Source organism: Netta rufina, assembly GCF_964035555.1.
Source record: "Netta rufina genome assembly, chromosome: 4".
Classification (NCBI taxonomy): domain Eukaryota; kingdom Metazoa; phylum Chordata; class Aves; order Anseriformes; family Anatidae; genus Netta; species Netta rufina.
Genome location: NC_140127.1, coordinates 45,235,857 through 45,253,758, shown reverse-complemented (window position 1 = coordinate 45,253,758; position 17,902 = coordinate 45,235,857). Strand labels below are relative to the sequence as shown.

At 48.7% G+C, this 17,902-nt stretch overlaps 1 protein-coding gene across 1 annotated transcript in view; it reads right to left on the bottom strand.

Moving 5' to 3' along the window:
• Window positions 1–15,470, bottom strand: part of ARHGAP24 (Rho GTPase activating protein 24) — a 168,801-nt gene extending 153,331 nt beyond the window's left edge. Inside the window, exon 1 of the mRNA XM_084285504.1 lies at window positions 15,273–15,470. The gene's annotated coding sequence lies outside the window, so the exon portion shown is untranslated. The remainder of the gene's footprint in view (window positions 1–15,272) is intronic.
• Between the last annotated feature and the right edge of the window lie 2,432 nt (window positions 15,471–17,902).

The following is a 17,902-nucleotide window of genomic DNA, read 5'->3' as shown; positions in this document are numbered from 1 at the left end:
TTCGAACCTGTGCCTAAAGAAATACTGAAGCCAAAGATGCATCTCTGCCATATCACACCCACAGTCTTCAGGCTCTGTTCCCATATCCCATAGCCAAAGGCTTTTAGAGAAGGTGCATTCACCTTTTTTGTGTTCACACGTGTCTCTGGTGACTACACACACTGCCTGTGAAGCGTGCAGGATGCCAAGCCTAGCTGCACACTGCCATCCTGAAATCTAGCAAAAACCCACATAAACACCTTTCTCCAGCATTGTTCAACCAAAAGAGAAAGTAAAGAGAACATTACATCCTCCATCACTTAAACACTGGGTAGATGAGCATGTTCAGCTCACGTATGGCCTCCGGAAGGGATTCAGCTTCTTGGGGAGCTGCCGAAAGGTGCTGGCTAGCACAGTAATGCATCACGATGCTCAGAATTGTATGCGACTCAGTCACTGATCTTAATGCAATGGCATTCTCTGTAAGTGAGCTCCTGCTTTGCTCAGCTGGCTAATGCACTTGTTCCCCACGTTTGCGAATCACATCCTTGATCATGACTGAATAAAGCTCATTGCAGTTTCCAGCCTGACACTGGAAGCAGTAAATGACAGGAGGGGGGAAAGCAAGCTCTCTCCCATGGACATTACAGATGGGTACAAGCTAATCGCAGACCCCAGTTCACAACTTGCCAAGAGCATGTGGCCTGAGGACAAGAATCGCTGCCCAGATGCACTCCTTTGGCTGTGCCAAGGGCTCCAGCACAGCTGCTGGCTGAGGTCCCTGCGTGCTCCTGGATTTTCAGCTGCCCTCAGTCACTGTCTACCCTTCCCCATCTCTTTAGTGGTCACCATTGAAGAAAAATAGGACTAAATCATGTTCCTTTCACAGAATATATAGTTTTTCCCTCTGTCATCTACAGCAAGTGTCACAACTGTCATTTCAAAAAATATTCATTTTCAGAAGATCATATTTTCACACTTGTAACCTTTACATTATCTATCACCTGCAGCAACACAACCCTGCATTTCAAAAGCAACGTGTTTTATTATTACAACAGAAGTTTAAATCAGTGCCTTGCAAATTCAGACAGCTCCCTTACTTGCCTAAACACACAGAGAGAAGATTTATTTTTGTAAAACACAGTGCTTTCTGGAAAGTATGAATTATGTGAGGGGACTGCTAAGTGCACAAGAAATGCAGTCATCAGCACCACAGGTTATTCCATACGCAAGCCCAGTGCAGCAGAGCTGGGGAAAAGCTTCAGCTGTGACTTTCGCTATTTTAAACCCATTCCCTACACACGTTTCCCATGGAATTCTACTTACAGCCAACCTCTAGAAGAGATCACAGGAAAGCCAGTGTAAGGTACTTAGATTAATCCATTCTTTTAAGAACTTCATACTTGACTTCTCCCTGCATGTGCAACCCTAACAGCATGCACTTCTACTCTGCAGCCACTTGACCTTGATAAGCTAATGATTTGAGAGAGAACAGAGAAGGCAGCAGGCAGGCACACTGATTGTGCACACGTGGACACCAAAAAAACAGGTCTGAAGCCATTCCAGGCAGTCCTAAATGCTCCAGACTAGCCATGGTTTTTATTTAAGTACTGGGTGTCTGGAATGCGTCTTCCTATCTTTCATTAAGAAATTGCAGTAACGAAAACCTTACCTACTACAAGCAACATAGTTTCACTGATACCAGATTGTTAGCCACCACTTCTCTCCCCTGAATATTTCATTATCTTTGCGTACAGCTGTTCTTCCCAGTTAGAAGGCAAAATTTCTCAATAGCAACCCTATAGGAGGTGATTTTACTCATAAAAGTTGACTTGTTTAGACCAGCTTGATACACCACTTACCTAAATTTAAGAACCAAGTTTATTCAGAGCAGATGCAGGCTTCCCTAATATTTTTCAGCTTATCTTCTAGAAAAAAGAAGTTAGTACTTGGGAGCTGGCAGAACAGACGCCCTCATTATTCTGTCTTGTGACTTGAGTTTTCTTTTCTGCGTTAGCTCTTGAAAGGCTTTGTTATTTCTCCACATTTCTGTTTTCATTATTTCTACAGGTCTTTTACAAGACCTAAAATCACCAGTGCTGCTTCAACACTGTAAGAGGAAACAGCAAGATTCTTTGCTGTTACGTTTCCCTAACAAAACCATCAGAAACCCAGAAAGTTTCCAAAGAATCAGAAATATCTTTATGCGTAAAATGTTCCAATTTGACAGAACGAGAAGCGATCAACCTGACAGATGTCAGACTTACTTTGTTGATGGCATTCAGCTTTCCTGGCAATGAGCTAGCAAAGGAATCCGGAGGAAACACACACAAAACCACACCGATGCTTCCACGTACCAACTCACTTCTGAAATTCTACAATTCCTTTTAGGGCAGTTTGCCTCAAGATGTTGAAATTTGCCACGTGCTTCAGTGAAACAAAAAATGAAATTAATTCGTTCGCTGTTTGTGATTTTGCATTGTAGCAGAGCCGTACCATCTACCGGCATCAGTAGATAAAAGCAGCTGAACCTTGGAAACCCTCTCCGCTGCACATAAAGAGAGAAACAGCTCCAGATCGGTGCTTTCACTCGCAACACACTTGCAGTTACTTTTCTTCGGGAAAGAAAACCCATTTCCGGCCTTCCAGCTCCGCTAAATTGGAGGCAGATGATGCAGCCCTTGTCCAGACACACGGAGGACAACGCAGCCGGAATCTCAGTGAGGCCCTGAAAGATCCTGTACGTAAAGCACTAAGCTTGCTACAACACAAGGGGGGTCAAGGAGGCAACTACTGCAATTTCATTCCGCAGTGTGATTTAGGATGATATTACGAGGCAGAAACGGTAAAGGAAAGTAATAAAAGCCTTTCATGTACCTTCAAACGAAGTCAGATGTTCGTGTGTCATGTATCTGGACAACTTCTGCTTTCAATGGAAGCCTGATGCCCACTTCAAAGGGAGGAAATTAGACGGAAGGGGAAAGAATGTACACCTCTAAGTACCGGCGGCCCCAGGAAGCCCACGAGCTGTGTTTCATGCAGGAAACACAGCTCAAAGCCTCTCACTTTTTTTTTCTTTCAGACATATTCAAGAAATTCATTTTCATAAGGAATTTTGTATGAATCCCTCGAGGTCGATCATTTCATTTTCTGAGGTTTGCCCCTCTACCAGACTCATAGCTCAGATGACAAAATACAGATGGGTATTGGTAGCTAACCTAGCTCTCAGCAGCGCTAACTGCCTTCTCTGTTGGCAAGATGGGGAAATATTGGGATCCATTCCTGGAGAGATCTTGAAAAACTTGAGACATACCACCCCTTTGCTCTTGAATTTCCCCCACAAACACTGCTGTGCTATCAAGGTTCTGATGCATCTTGCTCATCTTTCATCAATGCAGGGCAGATGAGATTCTTCTCAGGGCTTGGGCATCCTAAATCCCGCACAAAGCATTTTGTACAGTTATTAACTAATGGCTGGCTGTAGAACACAGCTGGCTATAAAGATAAAAACAGAGTAGGTAGAGCTAAACCACCAAGAAAACTTCTGCTTTTACTTCATCTTCATCAGTACCATCAGGTCACTGCAGACAGCACCGAAATTATCCCTAAGGCTGACACCACCTGGCAATTCCTTTGGGGCAAATGGGACAAGACCAAACAAGTGGTCCCAATGGACCTGTCACCAAGGAATGACACACAGAAGAAGGAGAAGAGAATACACAAACAAGTACAGCCAGACCCTCTCCGTTTTAATTGTTTTTCCAACCCTGAAATACTTAGGGACTGTTTTGTAGCAGTCTGAAGAAGGCACTGAGGAGAAGCACTTCACCTTCCCTAGGGTATTTGCTCCGGACCGCTAATTCTGCAAGATACAACCACAGCACAAGTATAGAGAAGAAACTGCAAAGCAAAACAGGAGCAGTCATTTTAGAGCCTGATTACTGCCTCCTCCATCCTGAAGCCATCACAGAGTGAGGATGAGAACCTCTCTGAAAAGATCGACTGTTAGGGGACAAATGAGCCTGACACCCAACCTACCACTGACACCGAGTCTGCCACTAGGGCACCACCACACAAGGGTTACAGGAGAGGGCTCCAGGACTGAGGACAGCCTCACAGCCAGCTCTTTCTGCTGAGAAGATAAGTGAAAACTGGTAGAAAAAAAAAAAAAAAAAAAAAAGGAAAGGAAAAAAAAAAAAAAGATAGCAGCTCCTCCACAGTATTACAGAGGCAAGATTTACGCGGGATTTTAAATGAACAACAATATAAACAAAGCAGCAGACATTTATCACGGCGATCACTTGAAGTTGCTACCTGGTAATAAATCCTTGCATGTGATTTACTGCCAGATTCATCTACAAGCTCAACTATGCAGAACAGTTCCTGAGAAGATGAATAGCATCATTTTAAGGTTGTTAAAGCACAATTATGATCACATTCCTACCAAACCCTACTGAAGCTTGTTCCAAACCCCACAGCTTTCTAGCTACCTTATCATCTCAAATCTGATTTCAAGTCCCGCTTTTCATTAAAACTGATGATTTCAGAAACATCCTAATACCTGAAAATTCAACACACGGTGTTATTACTTGTATTAGATGCTAGCTTACAATACGTGCTGAAAATCAAGCCTTGCTGCACTTCAATTAAAAAAATCTATAAATCACAAGAGGTGACAAGCTGCCAGTAACAGTTACAATTACACAAATGGTTGTTTTCTGCTGCCAAGTTCTTTGGGGAAGTGGTTGACCAGCCCTGACCCAGCTAACATCCAGCGGGAACGTTGCACAACTCCTAGAAATGGGAAAACAGCAGCACTGAAGGGAGGCCAACAGTTTTGCACAGTGCCTCCTCCCTGCAGCCCCAGCACTGCCCTTCATCCGGGGTCATGTCGGCAGCAACCTGACCGTGTCCGTGTCATGCTTCACGCTGAGCCACAGTTTATCTTTATTACTGAATTACAAACCACACACAGCAGAAGGAAGACAGAAGACAACCAAGAAGATGTCACTGCAGCGGGCAGACAGAAGGAGGTCTAGACACATGCACATATTATGAAAGCAAAATATTTTCAACTTCCAGTTCTTCTCTCTGGAATACAACTAGTGCATGTACTAAAATCTAATCTCAGGTTATTTGAATTAGAGTTCAGAAACAGAAAATACCCACAAGAATGGGCAAGATTCTGCTGGTGAAAGCAAAAAGCCCACGATAAATGGCATAGCACCTGATGGAGGGAAAAAATACAGAAAGAGCTTTAAGAGGAACAGCTTTCAAGAGGTCGTTGCCGAACACAGCTGCTTTAGCACCCTGATGGCAACTCTGCACAGTTTCCCTCACATGGGGCAGGAAGGGAACCAGCAGCTCTGAGCTGTGTGAGCCCTCTGAGGTTGCTGAGGAGCCCAGGGCACAGACCTCGCGTCTGCAGCCCAGGGAGCATCCAGATCCTCATAATTCACCTCGTGGCCCTCATTTTCACGCAGCCCTGCAATAAACGTTTTCCTAAGAAGTATTTCAAGCTTCAATCTGCAAAGCAGAACCTGAAAATAAGCCTGAAAGTCATATAGAGTAAGCATCGGTCTCTTCTTCATTACTGGTTCCTAATGTTGGTAATATGTAACAAATGATTTTCAAGTTTGCTCTACCATTCAATACAGAAAACAATGCATCATACCAATGTATTATCAGCTGCTTTTTTGAGTTTGATGCTTCTCCCCTGGAGACAGAGACAACTTGGAAGGCATTCAGGGCCGAGGAATGAAGATGAGCATTTGGCTGGAGTGACGCCGCGGCAGCCAAGAAAAGAACAGGAGGCATTCCGAAAACATTGCAAGGGTGCACACAGCCAGGGGAATGACGGCCTGAAGGGAAGGATGCCTGACATCAGCTCACTAAGGCAGGTCAGCAAGTGCAAGTCCCCCAGTAGGGTGAGGTCGGCACGATTTCCCAAACCACAGATGTAAATGCCATCCTGGCTGGATGGAAGCACAAAGGTTCAGGACGAAGCATCTCAGTATCCCTCCCTGCTAATTATTCTTTTCGGTGTGTAAAAACACCCCAAAGTCAAAACTGCTTTTACAGCACTTTGCACAAAGGCAGTGCCTAATCCAAACTGGTCACAACCAAGAATTCCAGCATATGAAGACAGGAAAATGCATGATGGACCAAATAGCAGTATATAAAAAGCTTTTTTTTTTTTCTTTTTATTGCCTTTGAACCACTGAAGTAATTTTCCTTCCTCCATTCCCTGAAGGAGGTGGAATTTAGTCCTTATTTTCATGACAGTGTGCAGAAGTTTCCCTCTTTCAGCCTGCAGATTGACACCAACAACTGGAACAATCTCTCCAAGGCTCTAAAAGCACGCTCCGTGGCTCTCAGCTCGCCGTCCCCTTTCCCTGGTTCCCATTTCATGCTAACACGCTGTATTTTTCTCAGCAATTCTTCTCTGTCTCTTCCACAGGGTTCCAGGACGGGCTGACACAATACAAATTGAAGCCTTTGTTTGGGGAAGAATCACACCAGTTCACCCCAAACCTGCCGGTGAAGCTCTCACAGAGTTGTCCCCCTCCTGCCAAGCAATGCCATTCCTTCTGCTCCGCTGTTGTCAGCAGGCAGCCTCCCAACACACAGATGCTCGGACGCTTCCTGACGACCTGAGCTGTGAATTAATTACTACAGAGTAACGACTGAATCAGTCACGGCATACTTGGAAACTTGCTGATGCTTAGGGCTATTTGCGTGGCTTTCAAAACTTCGCAGGGTACCAAAGGAAGAATGGGGAATTACAGATGGCCAGCTGAGACAGGGATTCATTTTAAGCACTGAAAACCTGGCAGTTTCAGTTCAGCAACTCGCTGCAGCCTTTGAGACAACTCACAAGCCCCCACAACACCCCAGAGCATCTGGAGTTCATTTCCCTTCGTGTCACGCTGCCCCCACTGCCTGAATTAACACAGCGTTTTCATCCAGTGCCACCCCGGGCTCTTCAACAGCGCTTTCTTTCTTGAATTCTGCAAGAAAGATAAAATCCAGATCTCCACTTGGTTGCGCTGGATGCCTGTGATCAAGAAGGCAATGCAGGGTCTGTTTCCTGACTGGCAGAGACCATTTATTTTCATGCAGGGCTTCTGTACAGGCCTGACTGCTCTTGCAGCACCCTTTGCACTTCTGCAGCCCATTCCCAGCAGACAAAACCATGGGTCCCTGCTCCATGCCTTGCGGCCATCTTCACTCATCTCCTCGCAAATCCAGGCAGTAAGGCATCACAATTCCACCTCCACAGGTTTCATGTCGTAGCCCCAGGAACAACGCCAAGTTACCTGAAGAAGCTGTAATGAAGTCCCAGCACACACAAAGCCTAGGTGCCAGCAGCAGGAGCTGCCCGTGCCAGGCCCAGGGCGCTGTTTGCAGGATCCCCAGGACAAAGCAGCCCTGATTTCTGCACACAGAGACGGGCACATCCCTGCCTTCTTGGCTGAGTACCACCTGCTCGCCAAGCAAACTCAGTCCTGTCCTGTGGGAGCATCAGCCTTAAGGATGAGACTTTTTCCTGATTTCCCGTTGCAATTTCAGACGCTTTAAGATGACTGTGCTGGCTCCAGCAGACCTACCACATGAAATGGGTGCACCTTTGCACCTCCATTCCCTGCTCCACAGGGTCAGCAAAACCCCTGTTGTTTCCACAAAGTTCAGCTCTCTCCAGCCACCTGCAGTTTCAGCCTGTGTGCTTTCGTCCCAGGACAGCTGACGGCCACCTTCCGTCTGGGTAGCACCCTCCTGATGAAGAGCTGGCCAAAAGCAGTACATTTTCTACAAGCTCTCAGCCAAACCACAGCCTCTTTCTCAAGAGACCTTTCAGCACCACCAAAAATATCACAGGTTGCCACTCTCTGAAGAGCTCTGTACAAGTTTAATAGGCCGGTTAAAGAGGGGAGAAATTGCAGGATCATGTCACGATTTCCAGAGCACTTTACTTTTTCCTACCTTAATCGTCTCAAAAAAATTGCGCACATGATGGACTGGCCAAGAAACACAACAGCTTATTTTTGTTCCGCTCTCCATGAGCCCCAGAACAAACTGTTTGCTCATATCAGTTTCCAAGCGATGTGTCTAGGCATCCAGGCTGAAAAACCAGAAGAGCCATTCAAGCCTCCTGGCTTGTAAATATAAAGCAAGCTTGTTGGACAGGCCAATTTGGTGCAGATTTATTTCTCATTTCCAATAACTCCTCTCTTCACTTTTGCAATGAGACTTGAGCCCTTTCATTGCTACTCATCTCTCCCAGATGCCCAAAAGCTGTGCGTCTGCCTGCTTCTGAAAACACATCAGAGCATCCCCTTTTCCCAGCTGTCCAGCAGCGCTCCTAGCTCGTTTCTGAGCTCACGTTTTCATCCTCCTTCTGGGCACAGACATTAACTCCACACTGACTGGCAAAGGACGTTGCTGCCACCAGTTCTGCATTCAGTATTTGCCAGGTGGGCACCCCAAAGCCTGTGGCCATCCGTTTAGCTGTGCTGGTGGTACACCGCAGCCAGCATTCAAGCACTGGCTCCACCTGTCCGTGATTTCCTCATAAAGAGCGATTTGGATTCACTTATTATTTGATTTCCATCCTCCCAGGCAACTCCAGGATCCCTCGGGTTCTCCACAGGACAGCCATCTCTTTACTCCTTACAACCACACAAAGGTAGATCGCAGGCAAGAACAGCCTCATCTTGTGATATAAATGAAAACCCACTTTATCTCCCTGCCCTCCAAAGCACTGGGCAGGCAAGTGCAGGTGCACTGTTTCTCCAAGAAAGAAGTACAAAAGGAGAACAATGTTGATGCAGAACAGGAAGGAGGGAAGGAAGGAGGCAAGGAGGGAAGGTGTTCTCACCCTTTCAGCTCAGATGACAGGAGCTGCAGCGGTGAAGGCGTGCTGCGAGCAGCATCACCCCCGGGAAGCACGCTCCCCAGGCAGCAGGGCCCTGCTGCCCAGCCTGGCCAGGCTGGAGGTGCACATCTCTGCTTTCAAGGCTGAAACCCCAGGTGCCTCCCACATCACAAGGCAGCAAGGACATCCAACACAGAGTTAACTGCCAGGTGAAAGCTTTTAATCAACTCCCAGGTTAAAAAAAATAAATAAATAAAATCCACCTAACCATTTGAGAAATAATGAGCTTCTCCTTCCTCACCTTTCCCATCTGTCAGCACAACCCAATTGCTCTGGCTACAGCGGAGCCGTCCAGCTGCACTCCTCAGGCCATCGGTCTGCCAGAGAAACTGCAGCTACTCCCTGCTGGCAGTGCCTCCCTGACTCCTCAGAAAAGGGACTGGAGCGCCACAAAGCTTGTCCACAAAATCCCCCAGCAGCACTGCTTGCAGCCCAGTACTCTGCTTTTTCTCCTGCCACGGCAGTAGCGTGACCTTTTTGTTAGCATTTCCTTGTCCCGGGCTCACTCAGCATTCAGTGTAACAGCACCGAGCAGTAATTATTTCCTTTGCTGTGTGCCTCCACTGGGCACAGCAATTCGGCACTACTTACTGGACACAAGCTACAGGTTTTTCACTGCACAGACACCTGCAGAGGAACAGTAACGAATGCGTCCTTCTGGCTCCTCTGTCCCTCCCTCAGAAAATAAAGCACGGTCAAACTCACGTCTCAGAGCCCTCCTGCTCACGCTGGGCGACGAAGCCCTCCGAAGCAGCATCCCGGGAGCGACGGCATCAAGCAACCTGCAAACATCTGCAGGCGGCCTCGGCATCTACAGCTGCTTTGCTGATGCTCAGGGGGGATCCCCCGGTGCCCAGCTCCAGCAGCACGCTCCCCAGCCACCAAGGCTGTGAGCCTGGGCTGCACCGCACCGCTGAGCCACGGCTTAATCTCCTGGCGTGATAATGAGTCTTGACACCGAGCATGCCACGTGCTGCGTGCTCAACAGGCGGCACACAGACAGGTACCCCTGCCTTGCCCCTCACGCGGATGAGAAAGCAACCCAAAGGCACCCGGTCTCTAGCGTAAAGTCATAAATCTCTGCACAGCTGTGTGTTAACTATCCTTTCTTACACAGTCCTGGGGGATGGATTGAAGTGTCTCCAATGTGAGTGCTGCTGTACTGACTCAGGAAGAAGAGTTTCTGGTACAACAAACCAGTCTTTCGGATATCTAACTTGTTTCCTTCGTATTTTACAGCCACCTCCTCTGAATTGGGCTCCTGCTCCGAGTGCAAGCCTAGAAGACATTCAACTCACTTGGAAAGACATGGTTTTGATTATCACTCCTCATTTGCCTTTTTTATTTAAAAAAAAAAAAAAAAAAAAAAACACATTCAGGGTTCAAGTTCTCAAGCCTGTTTCCTCCATCTAAATCCACGGCTGCTAGAAACCAAAGCAAGCTTACATTTCTTGCATCAAATTATTTCAAAGGTTTGGGCTTAAAGCTCCTCAAATACTGCAGGAACAAGGCAAAGTTTCATAAAAGCTCAAAATCCTTTTCCATACTAATAACTTAACAGTTTAAAGTTATTTCGTCAACTTTTGAGGCACTTTTACCTCACCTGTATTTAAAATTGAACCTTCAAGGCTTCAGACTGCCATGTAACAGAGTTATGTGCATACTTTATTTCTAATTAAAAAAAAAAAAAGAAATAGCAAATGGCACTGCAAATAAGACCGTGTTACAGCAGACGGTGAGTGGTATTTCACCATACAAACGAGCAAAGTTAATCCCCAGCCTTGCAAGCAGTTAGTGACTAGCAGGTGCTGTTGCTGCTACGATTTCTTTCTGAAACTTCCTTTTTGGCCACAGGGCAGAACTTGTCAGATTAAGCTTTTCGGCCAGGACTTTTACCATTCACTTTTCAACTCCACAAAATTTACATCAGACGTTACTGGGATCAGAACACCTCAGGCTCCAGCAATGCAGCTGATTGAGCTCCCAGCTTACTACGGGGAGTACAGAAACACAAAGGCCGTCCACAAACCTCTAATGCTAGCAGATTGCCTTTAGCTCTGCTTAAACACAAAACCTAAGCAGGCTTTTAACTTGCAAACCTGAGGTAGGGCTCACAGCCCTTAAAAAAAAAGTGAGGTGTGTCACTATGTCCAAACAAAAAAGCACGGCACGTTTTCTTTCTCCAGACAAGTCCTCTAACACCTCTCCCTAATTTTGCTTGCTGCTTAAAACTTAAATTAAAAAAAAAAAAAAAAAAAAAAAAAAAAAAGTGGGAGCAGCTGCACAAATATTGCAAGTGCCAGAGACAGAGCTTCTTTCCAGCCTGCAGGATTTCTCTATGTGTTTTGCAAGACCCCTTAGCAGCAAGTACCCACGCTTGGGACCTGCAATTTTGATCTCAGCTGTGGCTGGGAGGTGAAAGCTTCGCGCACAGCCCCCGGAGTAGCCCGAGCAGGTAAAGCAAACAGGATTAGTGCTCATTACAGGAATAATTGACTCAAGTAGCCAGTCCTAAATATAGTCACGGTAGAAAGAAGATCTTGGAATTACCATAGAAAGCAACATTTCTTAAAGCTTAGAGATTTCCTTGAACTTTTTCCCCCCCCTCAAAATGCTGAAGGAATTATGAGCCACTTGGGCCGTCGCAAGCTGTACCCACATCCAGCTGACCCACGGAGTAAGAGTTGAAGGATGAGAAGCAAATCTCAGCCGCAGCCTCTGCAGCACGTTTCTTGCTCCAGCAATGCAGCAGTGGCCTCACAGGCTCTGCTCCACCCCAGCACACGGGACTCACTCGTGGCATCCACTTTCTAACACTCATCCCTGCAACACTGCAGTCTTCAAAAATCAAAGTGCAAGTGGTCATCCCAGCACACTCACCAGCACCAGCTCTTACCCAGCCTAATGTCCACACAGCTCGGACTGAAGCAAGGCAAGCAACGGTCTGCCGTGGTCCTTCAGTTTCCTTCCATCAAGCACCGAACAGCATACCAGTCTAATTTTTCCCCCTGGTTAAGTAACATCCAGACAAAACAGGATCGTGACAGTGCAAACGGGCACCTAGGAGGGGACGGAAGCCGTCTCTCCAGCCCAGCGTGCCATCTCTGATGGGCTGAGGCTAAACCTCGGGGCCAAGCAGAAATAACACAAGCACAGAACGTCACTTTCAGCAAGCTACCCCCGAAACCTGGGTTTTCCCTTTACTAACCACAACATTTTCCACCAAGCATCTGTGCATCTTAATTAGACCTTATTTACATCTTACTTGCGCGCAGCCCTACCTCCTTGATGTTGTTTTGAACGCACCACCACTGCCTTCAGATGTCCCCTGGTGTTGTCCTGGTGTTGTCCTGGTGTTGTCCTGTTGTCCCAAGCGGCCCCTTCACAGCCTTCCCATAGCCCTAGGTAACGCACATGGCCCTACCTCACTTTTCTTGCATTTTAACTTTTTTTTTTTTTTTAACACACAATGGCTGTTCAGTGTGGCAGGCACAGAACGCCAAGCCAGACACAACTTGGAGCTGCTCTAAAACCATAGGCATCCGCAGGAAAAGGACGGGGATTAATTCTTGGTTAATTCTTGATTAATTCTTGGAAGCACCAGGCATGAAACCTGTCTTTTCCAAAGAGGTACTGCTCATAACTGACATAATATGTTACTGCACAGAACTAAGCGTAAGAAACCAGAAGGTATTTCATGACAAAAAACTCTGTAAGCATTGCTGAGGAATTCAACGCAGGTTTGTCTTGGGGGGCCGCAGAGCACACAAGCCCCTCAGAACAAAGAGGGGCTGCAAGGAACAGCACAAGTTGCTCACAGCTGAAAGCAGGGTGCTGGCGGGCTCCCCGGAGGCCCCTGCCTTGGGGAAGGCAATGTTTGGGGCCAGAAAGCCAAGGAGACACAAGCTGAGCCAGGCAGACAACGCGAAATCAACAGTTAGCAGCTCGGTCACTGAGCGTGACTGCAAATGAAGAACCTTCCCAGTGCAGGTGGTTTCTGCTCTCAGGGGAAATACCTTATTTTGCTGCTCAAAAGGGCTTAGAAGCAGAAATAAGATGGTGGCTGAAAACCTGTGCAGGTGACGAGTACCAGGGAAGCGGTTAATTGTGAGCAGGAGAGGCGGCGGACAGACGGCTGGCTGGGCACCAGCCTGTGCCTCCTGCCTCAACACAGACTGCCAAGAGCTGACAGCACCTGAGAGCATCCTCCTGCAACATCAGCCAAGGGCCCTGCTCAACACAACCGCCCCCTGCCTTGTGCCACTGCACGGCAATTTAACGAGGAGAAGGAAAATTGCAGTGTAAAAGTTGTTGCGTCTCTGGATTCGACCAGACTGCACCTCAAGTGCTACCTCCAGCGCAGGTATTCAAACACTGAGGAGTGTGTCAGAAAACTGGAAACCACTCCAAGAGTGGAATAAACAACCTCCAAACGCAGTGAAGGAACTGGGATTTTCACTTCTACTAAAAAACAAAGGCCGAGAGCAAGGCAGCAGTTCAGGTGAAGCAGAGATTTGAAAGAAGAAGGCTACTGAACATACAACAAGCTAATAAGCACCAGAGCTAGCAAAGCAGACAGCTAGAGACAAACAAATAAAAGAAGTAGTAAAGCACATACTTTCAGACTGATCATTACACCGAGCGAGTATACTGCACAATGCTGCGTTGAGAGTGCCAAGTGACTTTCTGTTAGCAAAACCACCTCTTTCTGGGAGAAGTTGCCTAGCTTTTAATGGGAGCTAGTCAAGGACTCCTCTGGTTCATTTTCTATATCTGTAGTCCATTCAGTACAAAATTAACGTACAGCTTCTCTCTGGTTCTTACCATCCACACTTCGACCACCCAAAAGGAAGCAGCAGAATTGTTGAGCAGAAAGGAAGAGCAAGGACGCATGCAAGAGGCTGCAGACCAGGAGCGGGTCTCTCGGCATGCAGCTCCTCGCACCACCAGCCACCTCCTATTTCTATCCCTGCCCAAACTGACAGGGGAGCAACAAACTCCACGGAAATCTGTTGCCTTGCAGCCCAACAGTATCAGCCACCTGTTCTGCCTGGAGTCCTCAGCATCGCAGAAGCCACCTACCAGACAGCGATCGCAGCATTCCTGTACCCCATGTTTTCCATCACTGTGTTCCTCGCCTTAGAGTTTGCGAAGATGGCTCGTCCTTTCCTTCATGTCTGACAGCTAACACGCAGCCTGCTCAGTCACAAGGCAGCCCAAGTTTGTCTGTGTGTGTGTGGGCACCCTATTCCAGAGCTAACTCTCCTTATCAGGGAATGAAAGCCAAGAAAAGACCACGCAAAGAAAAAAGCAGCTGGGAGGCAAGACCACAAACCAAACAAGAGGCAGACAAAACTTTAGGCATCGAGCATGAAGAAACACAACTTTTATTTTTAACTCAAGCCACTGTATCCCATACTGAAGGATGCCTTTTGCACTTACAGAACTTGCCAGAGCACAAGGTTTTCACAGGGACCAGAGATCAAACTTCACTCTGCCTTTCCCTCTGCTCATATTTCTGCGCACCTCCCACGAGTGCAATACGGTACTACACTGATTTTGGCAGCGACGGGATGCTTTGCCCCGTGCGTAGCCACAACACCCTCCCCTAAATCTTACTCAAGGGGAAACCTTTCCCCCAAATGCACAGGAAGACCCCAGCATCTCACAGGTATCTCCGAGTTACTGTCTTCTCCCAGCAACCACGCTTCTTAGCACAAGCACAATTCAGATTCACATTAGACAAAGTCCAAGTATTACAGTCGCTGCGCTTACACAGGGAATTAATTTGGTTTCTTATTTCTCCCTATGTGGGACAAGGACACCTACCTAAAAAACACCCCGCAGTTCATTTCTGCTTACCTATTGTACAACGGCTCCAACGCTGACCACGATTTATTTACTGCTCGCCACTGCTGAAAACGAAGGCACCCCCACCCCCATCGACAACTGCCTGCATGTTACTGGAACAAATATAGACAGAGAAATATTCCCTGCGAGCCCAAACGACGAGGAAAATAAGGCTGACTACTGCCTTATCTTAAGAAGCAATCCGCCCAGTAACTCTCAAACGCACCGAAGATTGCCCAACTCTTCGGTGATTAAAACCCAAGCGCTTATCGCAAAGCCTGTCCCGGTGGGCGCGTTATGCCCGAAAGCCTGCCACGGGCAGCTGGGGAGAAGAAAAGCCGTGAAGACACACAGCCCAAACCCCGAGACGAGGAGCACGGTGGGCACTGCAGCAAGCACAAAGGGCTTTTAGCCCTGCTGAAGCCCCGAGCCGCCAGCTCGCTCCCGGTGTGCCAGCGAGCCCCGGGGCAGCGCCCAGCCGCCGGCAACCCCTAGGCAGGGCTCCTACCTCCCAGCAGCGGGGCCGATGCTCTCACCCATCAACGCGGCGGCTTCTCCAGACGGCCCGGGGAGCAGCGACAGCCCGTTTCAGCTCGCCCCCGCAGCTCCGGGCTGCTTTGCCTTCCCCCCGGCAGCAGGGATCCCACAGAGGATCCGGGCGCACGCAGCCCCAACTCGCAGCCCCAAAACTCCGCGCCCCGAGAAGTTGGGAAGCGCGGCTCCGGCCGGGGATGTGGGGGGGCGTGAATTTATAGGGTCGGGAGGCTGGAGCAGCCTCCTAGGGCCAGCCCTCAGCCGCAGCCCCGCGCTTCGGGTTTCAGCGGCGGCTCCGGAGCAGCGCCGCGGGGAGGATCCCGGCTCCCGGCTCCCTTCCCACGCGTCGCAGCCCCCGGCCCCGCCGCACTCACCGCTGCTGCCCGTCCTGCTCCGAGGGGCTGCCAAAAAAACACCCTGGGACCCGACGCGAATTTTTTCCCTTCCCTCCCCCAGTTTGTTGTTGTTTTCTTTTCCTTTTTTTTTTTTTTTTTCCTGCCTGCAAACCCGTCCAAACGAAAGGCCACAGCAAAATGCCCTCCTAATAGCCCTTTGCTGCAGCACAGCTTCACCCCTCCGAGCCCAAGCGGGGCTCCACGTACCCTGCATCTTCGTGAGCAAGCGCTGCCACGTTCCTGGCAGGCTGGGGGCTTCTGATGACCAGGGCTGGCAGATTGGTAGAAAAATCTAGAGAAGGCTTCCTGCGTGAGCCGCAGTTCGGCAGCGATGCACGTGCAGCACGGCCAGGCCCAGGCACACTCGCCCAGGTTTCCCTCCCATCGCCCATTTCTTGCAATTCTGGCTGCTGGCCCCAGCTGCACCCGGCACAGCAGCACTAAAAAATCCCCCCTACTACAGCAATTAGTCACAGCCTTCTGAAGGCAACCAGTTTTCTAACAAAACTACAAAGTTTTAAGTGGATGAGGGGTGAAGAACATTCACACACTTGCAATAAGCTCCAGCTCGCAGCAGGAGTGCCACTGCACTGGAGCAGCTTCTGACAAAAAAACATCTAGGAAGGTGTTTGATTATCCAGAGTGGATCCCAGCGCTGAGCTCTGCATCTCAGCAATGCTGCAGTAAGGGCAAAGACCCTCGTGCACAGCAGCTGGCCCCAGTATTGGTATATGAAGGGGAATCCTGAAGGCACTCTGCTCACCCTCCTAGCCTGGCTGAGTGAGCAGCCAGAAGCGAGAACTGTGCGAGCTGCTGAGCACAAGGGCTGGTCCCTGCTCCAGCCCTGGGAAGAAAGCCCGGCCAGATAAGACAGGGACAAGGCAGAGCACAGCCATTCCCACCGTCCCTCTTCCAAATGTAGGGGTGAGGCCAGGAGCAGCCCCAGACTGGGGGCAGCACACTGCACCTCGTCCCAGCAGCCACCCAAGGCTGGGGAAACAACTCATATTGGTGTGACTTTGCTGGTTTTATTTTTTTTTCTATTTTTAGGAGAGTAACCAGAGCATCCGGATATATGTGGCCACTCGTAACCATGCACAACCCTCAGCTGGCGAGGGGGGACAGGATGCAGCAGGCGCACAGCAGGCTACCTGTGCTGGCCTTTGGCCAAATGCCAATGCATGAGGAAAACAGCCCGAATGACATGCTCCAAGAAGCATTTTTTTAATGGCCTGGGAAGCCTTCCACCACCCGGGAATGTGGCTGCTCCCGTGAGGTGCCTGCCCACGTGGGAGCCGGGCTTCATACAGTGCAGGAACTGACCTTGTGTAAAGACCTCAGTCGGGCACTTGTGTAACTTTGGTCTCCATCGATCCGCGCCTTCCCTTGACTTGAACAGCAGCCACACCAGCACACAAGACCTGTTGTTTGGGTTATAGCAGATGGCTGTTTTGCTACTGTGCTGCTCTCGCAGAAGAGAAGTAACCCCAGGGAAGTTTCCAGCCGCCAAAGCGAGAGGAGAGCAGCACAGTGCACTCGCTAGGCACGGCGGCAGGCAGGAAGCGAGTGGGAGGGCAGCCGGGGCTGCTGGCCACAGGGCTTCTGCAGCCTTGTGTGGTTGTTCGGGTGTGCTTGGAGACAGGACCCAGGACTGACACTGCTGAGAAGTGCGAGGTCCTCCCTGAACACGCAGCAAAGCCCTTGACACTACTGAGCACTATGCAGGTGGTATCAGGAGTGGCTGGAGAACTTTGTATATCTTTAAAGCTATCAAAGCTACCAGGATTGCACTGTCCAGCAGGGATTTCTTTTTTTTTTTTTTTTTTTTGGGGGGGGGGGGACTCAAGACGTGCACGCTACAGAGGGGAGATCCATAATCTTGTCTTCCCAAGGAAGCTTTTCCATCCCCCTTTCTGTATAAGTGCTCTGATGAACACAGTGTTTAGGTTGGATGTTGCTATCGAGCAGGGAACTCATAATTTGATATGAGCCCAATTTTATCTCATCTACTTCCTTCAAGTTCAGATTGCTGAGCCTAGAGTCATACTGAAAACACTATGAATAACAAATGAAGTTAAACTGGACACACAAAAGGAAGCTGATTCAACTATGATCTGGCTGAGGAAACCAACAACGGTGACCCCTGTCTGTTGTATGCCAAGTCCTATTAATACAGCCCTCAGACCTGGAAAACTGTCAGGAGCCGCAG